This window comes from Bidens hawaiensis, unplaced genomic scaffold, assembly GCF_021521415.1.
Source record: "Bidens hawaiensis isolate Kalapana, Puna unplaced genomic scaffold, B.hawaiensis_p1.1 tig00029340_1, whole genome shotgun sequence".
Classification (NCBI taxonomy): domain Eukaryota; kingdom Viridiplantae; phylum Streptophyta; class Magnoliopsida; order Asterales; family Asteraceae; genus Bidens; species Bidens hawaiensis.
In genome coordinates this window covers 186,189-194,161 of record NW_027494856.1, presented here as the reverse complement: position 1 = coordinate 194,161, position 7,973 = coordinate 186,189, and the positions used below count along the sequence as shown (strand labels likewise).

The 7,973-nt window shown below is 42.7% G+C and overlaps 1 long non-coding RNA gene across 1 annotated transcript; it reads left to right on the top strand.

The window, feature by feature from the left end:
• The first annotated feature begins 1,652 nt into the window (after nucleotides 1-1,652).
• Nucleotides 1,653-2,615, top strand: LOC143578812 (uncharacterized). The gene is made up of 2 exons (XR_013143335.1): nucleotides 1,653-2,175; nucleotides 2,246-2,615. It is a non-coding gene; the product is annotated as an uncharacterized LOC143578812 (long non-coding RNA).
• Nucleotides 2,616-7,973: the final 5,358 nt, after the last annotated feature.

Sequence of the window (7,973 nt, the reverse complement as noted above, 5' to 3'; positions counted from 1 at the left end):
CAGGAGTTACCAGTTTCTCCGGCGAAGTACTTACAGCTTCATCATTCTCTTCAGACGTTGTTGCTACTTCAACGGCAACAGTGAAGTTGGTGCTTGCATTTGCTTTAGGTTCGCAGTAATGATGCCTGAAAGAATCACAGATGACACGATGGTGATGCCGCCGGAGTTGTGTGACTCCATCGACTTCGCGATTCGCCTTTGACAACTGGCGGTGCAAATCGATTATGTTACAGGTTAGGTTTACCTTTTCAAATCTATTTTCTTTCAAATTACGGTCTCAACCTATGTAATATACCAAATGCATCTGATTTCTCTCTCACTCAAACTATAACATTTCTAATGTAGGCCTCGAATTCCGATTAGAATGAGCGGCCACCGGAGTTACCCGTTATTCCGGCAAAGTACTTCCAACTTCTTCATACACTTTAGACGTCGTTGGATGTTTCAACAGCAACGGTGAAGATACCGCTTGCGTTTGCTTTAGGGTTCGTAGTAGTGATCCCGAAAGAATCACTGATGACGGCAACGGTGAGTACTTCCGGTCTAATAGTCCAATATATACTTCCAGTCTAATAGTCCAATATATAGTAATTTTAGTGGATAAAATTTAAAAATAAACAATATTTGTACATTAACAAGATGTACTTTTCTTTTTTACATCTTTGTCTTCTTTCATTTATGATGATATGGAGTTTACAATGCCTTCTAACAACTTTTGCTACTACTATACAAATCCATTTTAATTTATAACACTACTTGAAGTCCAAACTATACTTTATCAATGGTGGTAGGTCGAGCTTCAAGTTGGTCTCGGGTGCAAACAGTTTTAAACACCATTCGAAAACCGAAAATGCATAAAACTAATGACCGAAAACCGGACTAATAACACCTATTCGGGTCGGTACCGAGCAGATTTCGGTTAGGGTCATCGGTTTTATTTAGGTTGGACCGAAATATACTCAACCCTAGACTCGAGCTTGATTTTTCAGATGGATAATGTAAACGAACCGAGCACAAACCAGCTCGTATAAGTTCGAGCTCCCCGTGGCTCGGCTCAATTACAATTTCACAAAAGTGAAAAAGCAAAACATATCTTACAAAATCATCAAATATTTGATGCTAATAATTTGATAATTCCACAAGTGATTAGTATAATGTAAAACGAAATAACTAAGTTATGAACATGAACATGAACAAACTTAAAATACATGAGAATAATTTACCTGTATGGTTATATAGTATAATTCCGAGACTGTCTATTCCAACATTATATGTTAGATTGTTGTAGTTATGGGTTTATGGACTGAAACAAATCTGTATATACAGATAGAGCTCTTCCACGCTGATTCAAACATTTCAACTCGGGAATATTAAGCTCTTATGGCAATGTGGGTAGATTAAAAATGGTGCGGATGAAGGTGGCTGTTTTATAGAGATGGGAGAAGAACTAGACTTGATAAAGATATTGGTTCTTTAAAAAAGCAATATATTAGATTAAAATTTTGTCGTTTCCTTAACTTTAACTGGCTTATTTAAAGCTTTTAGACAGCTTTTATTAAATACAGCTGGCACTTAAATTTACTAGGGTGAATTTATTAAAGTTGTTAGGCTATTTTTACTGGGTCAGGTTATTCTACAAAGGGGAATAAAAATGAGAAGGATAAGAAGCCATAATTAATTGACATGTGTCAAGTATGGACCAAAGAAAAAAGGGTATAGAGGTAATTGTATACATTTTCTCTCTCCACATGCAAGACACATATTAATACCCTATCATTTTATAACGTTTATAACTTTTTCATATGATATTTTTTAAAAAAAAAAATTCACCATAATTACAAGCGTTTTTTACCTTTAATATGAGTATAATTTTGTTATATAAGAATAAAAAATAATTTACGTCATTGTGTTATTGTGTCATATAAGATCATTTGTGTGAGTGTATAACACAATAGAAATAGAGTCTGGTAAATATAACACAATGGAGACAGAGTCTGAAACAACATTATTGTGTCATTATGCAGTTAGACTATTGTGTTATGGTGCATAAGATGAGTCATGTGAATATGACACAATGGAAACAGAGTCTGATAAATATAACACAATGGATACAGAGTCTGGTAAATATAACACAATGAAAACACAGTCAGGTAATTATAACACAATGGAGACATTGTGTGGTAAATATAACACAATTGAGACAGAGTCTGAAACCATATTATTGTGTTATTGTGTATAAGATGAGTCATGTGAATATGACACAATGGAAATAGGGTCTGGTAAATATAACACAATGGAAATAGAGTCTGGTAAATATAACACAATGGAAACAGAGTCTGGTAAATATAACACAATGGAAACAGCGTCTGGTAAATATAACACAATGAAAATAGCGTCTGGTAAATATAACACAATGAAAACAGCGTCTGGTAAATATAACACAATGGAAACAGAGTCTGGTAAATATAACACAATGGAAACAGCGTCTGGTAAATATAACACAATGGAAACAGAGTCTGGTAAATATAACACAATGGAAACAACGTCTGATAAATATAACACAATGGAAACAGAGTCTGGTAAATATAACACAATTGAAACAACATATTACATAATGAACAACAAAAAAAACACAATTAAAAAAACCCATTAATTTTTTTTATTTTTATATAACAATATGATACTCATATTAAAGATAAAAAACGCTTATTATTATGGTGAATTTTTTTTAAAAAATTAATGTCGTGTGAAAAAGTTATGGACATTTTAAAATGATGGGGGAATTGACATGTGTCTTGCATGTGGAGAGAGAAAGTCAACAAAAGTGGTTTATTACCTTCATGCCCTTTTCATCAATTTTTATTTATTAAATTAATCTCATCCATTCAAATTTAGGATCAATGGACTAGATTTCTTCTCACCCTTCTCATTTTTGTTGTTCTTTGTATTTTAACTTTACCCACTTTTACTAGGGTGAATTTATTAAATTTATTAATGTATGATATGATAGTCAAACAAATTTGTTGTTTAAATGAGCGATATCTATGAACATGAAACACACACTAACAAAAAATACATCAGACACTACTACAAAAATTGGCATTTGTTACGGCCAGATTCATAGCTAATCCATAGCAAACAACCTGTTTGCTATGAATTTGCTACGGATTTGGTTCGTAGGTACAAGTCTCGTAGCTAATTTTTTTTCTAGCAGTTTTAACTATGGAATCATACTTTGCAACCGTTTTAGCTACGAAAAGAGACGTTGCTATTTTAGTTATGTTTGCTACGAGTTTTGCTATAGAAATTTTTGCTATGGATCTTTAGCTACAAATTGTTAGCTACGGAAATTTGCTACGTTTTTTAGCTACGAAATTTTGCTATGGCTTTTAGTCACGGAATTTTGCTACGGGATTTTTTTTACCCGAATTTTGCTATGGGTTTTTTAGCTATGGGGTTTGCTATGATTATTGCTACCAATTTAGCTATGAAATATAGCTACAACTTTTGGATGATCTTTGCAATGAACTTAGCTACAACTATGGCAAGATTTTGCAACGAACTTTATAAGATTTTAGCTACAAATTTAGCTACTTATTTGTAAGGAATTTATCAATTTTGATATTTTTTTCAATATTTTCATCTAAACATTAAATTCACGTTTTGTAAATGAAGAAACGTGGATCTACTCACTGGTAGCAGATCTACTTTCCTCGGGTGTGATTATACTAATTCACCGATGGTTCTTCTGGTTCCGTGTTCTTCCACCTACAAAATGAACAGCGCCGTTACTTACCCCTCAGAAAGGGACAGAGGGGTCCTCTTTGGGGTAACCCTCCGGCGTGAGAATCAGTATCTTGTGGAGAAGATGATAATGAGTGTGTAAGAATCTCAAGAGTCTTGCTGAATAGCTGATACCCTCTGATTGTGAGACTGTCCGTTTTGTTTGTAACTGACTGTGAGTGAATATAATTCAATATGATTGAATGTGATATCACTGCTTGTAACTGTCAATGATTGAGTATCAATCTGTCATCAAAGTGGAGTTGATGCTGTATTTATAGTGCTAGGGTTACCACCGGTTGGGCTCAACCTCGTTGGCTTCCTCCAATCGCACTGCGCCACATGTCCTCTGGGACACCTGGCGCTTTCTCGTTGGTTGTAATCACGTGGCAACACATGTGTCATGCTGAGTTGTCGACCTTTCATTTGGCAGCTGTCAACATCAGCATATTCTTACTCCTTAAAAAGATGCCTTCTGGAAGGTTGTCTGACGTGCACAATCAAGGTTGCCCTAATCCTGATTTGGATAAGGACGAGGTTGATTATGCGCACGTGTGATATGCGCCCATCCTGAGGATGCGCGAGGTCTTCTCTTTATTCTCACGCGCAGATATTTCATGCGCAGATGTGATATGCACGAGCATGTGATATGCGCCGCGCGCTGATGCGCTGCGCGCATATGTGATGCGCGAGCATGTGATATGCGCCGCGCGCTGATGCGCCGCGCGCATATGTGATGCGCGAGCATATGTGTGCCTGGGCATGTGATGCCTGAGCATGTTTTGTATGCGCCATGCGCATAGGTTTTGGCTTTGTGCCTTCATAATGTCTTTATCTTGTGGGTTGACCCGCCTTGCTCGGTGTTGAGGCGGGTACATACCTCTTCAAGCCCCCCCAGTCTAATGTGTGTCTTATCTCGCGCGAGCGCGGTAAGATAGATATTAGACTTAATGATTTGGTCTTTTAAAAGGGGTTTTGTCGTTTTCTTGGTTGTTTCCCTCGTTGCGCGAAGTTCTATCCATTTGGTTGAAACGAAGGGTCCAAGCACGTGACGGTTGCTGACGTGGGTCAGTGATGGAGACGTGTCAGACATTTCGTGTGCTCGAGGTGCTACAGTTTCCTTTCGTGTCCCCTCACAAGCTGTCAGGGACACGTGTCGCGCTCGTGTTGGCCAAGACCTGCGAGTAGGGGCTCGTGAAGTCTGGCACCCGCCGTATTTTTCTTTTCGTGTCCTCTCACACAGCTGTCAGGGACACGTGTCGCGCTCGCGTTGGCTATTACCTGCGAGTGGGGGCGCGTCAAGTCCGTTCAGAGCCCAAATTTCTCTCTCCTCGGCCTATAAAATCCAGCCCTTGGAGTTCTTTATCCTTCATCTTCTTGTTTTCTCTTCTGATTTTTTCTTTCTTTGTCTTCTGAAATATCTGTTGTTAAGAATTTTCCGTTGTTAGATTTGACAGTTGTATGTCTGATAGCTCGGACTCGTCGAACCTGTCGATCACTTCAATCGTCTCCCGAAAACGCCGTGTGAAATCTGTGGTGATGTCGACATTGAAGCAAAAGGGGAAGGGGAAGAGGGTTGTTGAGACCACATCGGAGGAAGTAGGGAGGACCAAGGCCACCAAAAGGTGGAATGAAATCCTCTGCAAATTGAAGCAGGCCGATCTCGACAACCTCATCGCCTCTCAGGGCTTTCCCACCCTGTTTGGCTGCATGTTGCCTAGGTCCGGGCAAACGGCGGCGGACCCGCCTACCGGCTATATATCCCTATATAGCCACTTTTTCACCCACTGCAACCTTCGTCTCCCGATAACAAGGTTTGTGGGTGCACTGCTGAAGTTCTATGGGATTCATATATCCCAAGTCCATCCGTTTGGACTCGTGCGCGTGACTCACTTTGAGTTCATGTGCAAATCCCAGCGCGAGGAACCCACTCCTCGGCGCTTTCAGTATTTTTACAAGCCCAAGATCCAAGACAATTGGATCTCTTTTATTCCTCGCAGTCAGAAGGTGAAGTGCTCCACTGTTTCATTCAAGAGCCTTCATGACTGGTCTGAGAGGTTCTTTTACATAAGGGCTGGTGTGATCCCCATCCGCATGACCATGCGCTCTATCTCTTCTGCGCCTGCGGATGAGGGTGTCCTCAAGAACCCAACTGGCGCCTGGGTTAAGAAACTGACCGCCGAACCATCCCCTGCGAAGAAAATTTGCGAGGAGGCGCTGGTGGGGGTCGGCATGAGTAAGCTTTGGGCCGACAGCGCGCTTGAGCCCGTTATCCAAGTCGACGGGTTGTGTAAGTTTATTTCATTTCTTTATTTATTTTTTCTGCGCGAACATAATTCTTTTGCTGATATCATTTGACTTGTTTTTGCGCAGTCACCAAGGATTATGTCCTTGCCGCTTATGACGAACAAGTGGAGGGTGGCTCCGTCGCGCTTGGCACTGGGGAAGTTGGTTTCCCAGATCGCTTCGATGACATGTTCATCCCAGTGGATCTGGAATTTGACTTTGACAGTGACGCGCCTGGTAAGCCTTCGCGCTTATGCTCATTCCTTTAGAATACCCAAGTTTATTAACAGTTCTGTTGGTTGTTTTTGCAGATGCGCTTGAAAACTACGAGCTGGAGCTCGCGGAAGAGGAGGAGGAGGAAGAGGAGGCGCCCCTACTAAAGCGCAAAGCTAAGGGGAAATCTGGCGCAGGGGCCAGTAAGAAACAGAAGAAAAATGACACCCCTGTTGCTCATCCCCATGCTCAAACGAAGGGACCTAAGGAAACCCAGGTGTTTACCACCAAGGTTTCTTTAGCTTCCCTGCCTGTGAGAGTGGGCAGACCTCCTGTCCACTTGAGGTATGGTGGCGTCGCCTCCTCCGTTCGCGCGGCTGAAGAGAGAAGCAGTGCCGCGCCTGCAACAGGTATACTTTGTTTATCTTCATCTGGCTGAATTGTTATTAAACCTTTGCTCCTTTGAATGTTTGCAGAACCGGCGACGGTAGCAGATCAGCCACAGGCGCCACAAGGTGCTGAGGCTGCGCCGGGGGCTGCTTCGGAGTCCCCTGTTCTACCCTCTGAAAAGGGTAGAATGAACTTTATGGCGATGTTCGCCGCGCGAACAGAATTGCGCCAAGGTATGTTTTGCACACTTGTCTTCTTTATTTTTCTTTTGGATTCAGTCATAAACCATTTTTCCTTGTTGATTTGTTCATAGGAGTTGTAGCTGGCGTACAAGTTGCTGGCGACACTCCTGGCGCCGTTGGCGGCGCCGCTGGTTCTGGTCCTGCTCCTGCTAGTGCTGATTCTCCCCTTATTGGGGTTACAAAGGAGCAGGAAGCCGTATTGCGCGCCGAACTGGCGGCGTCGAGACCTCCCTCGCCTCCTCCTACGCGCAGCCCTCTCCGCGAGGCTGGTTTGGAGCCCCCCAGGTCGCAGGAGAAGAGGCCTATTCAAGAAGATGAGGAGGATGAGGGGGCTCAAGCTGAGGACTCCTTGGGAGACCGCGCCAGCCCTGCGATGCCACAAGTCTTCGCAGCGCATACTTCTGGTGGGGCTGGCGCTGACTTTTCTGCTTCATCCCCGCAGGTATGTTTTAATTTGTTGCTCCGCTGCGCGTACCTCCATATAAGTATGTTTATGACTTAGAACATTTCTTGTGTTTTGTAGGAGACCACGTTTATCGCCCGAGATGGAATATTAATGAAGACAGTTCCTTCCAATCCATGGGCGTATGCGAGGACTTCTGGGCTCATGCCGTGCCTCCTACTGAAAGGAGGTATCAGGAGGAGCGCACCCGCGCTGACTTGCTCAACGATCACATTTTCGCTGGGTCAGCTTTCTTTGCTGCCTCCCAAGAGCTTCATCGCGATTATATTAAAGTACGCGATGCTCTTGTAGCAGCCCAGCAAGAGGCTAAGGTGGCCGCCTGGAACCTTTCAGATGCTCGCGCACGAGCTGAGAAACTCCAGGCGGAGCTCAGCGAAAACCGAGCAAGTGCCAACACCGCCTATATTAAGCGCGGGCATGAGCTCCAAGCTGCGCGGGAGAAGCAGCAGTTGGCGGAGGCCGAAGTTGCCAAGTACGCGCGTAGAGTGCGTGTCTTGGAACAGCAGGCTGAGGCGCGTGACCAAGCTATCGTCCAGAGTATCACTGAGAAATCATCACTGGAGAGCGAGGTTGTGCGCCTGAAGAGGGAGTTGGCG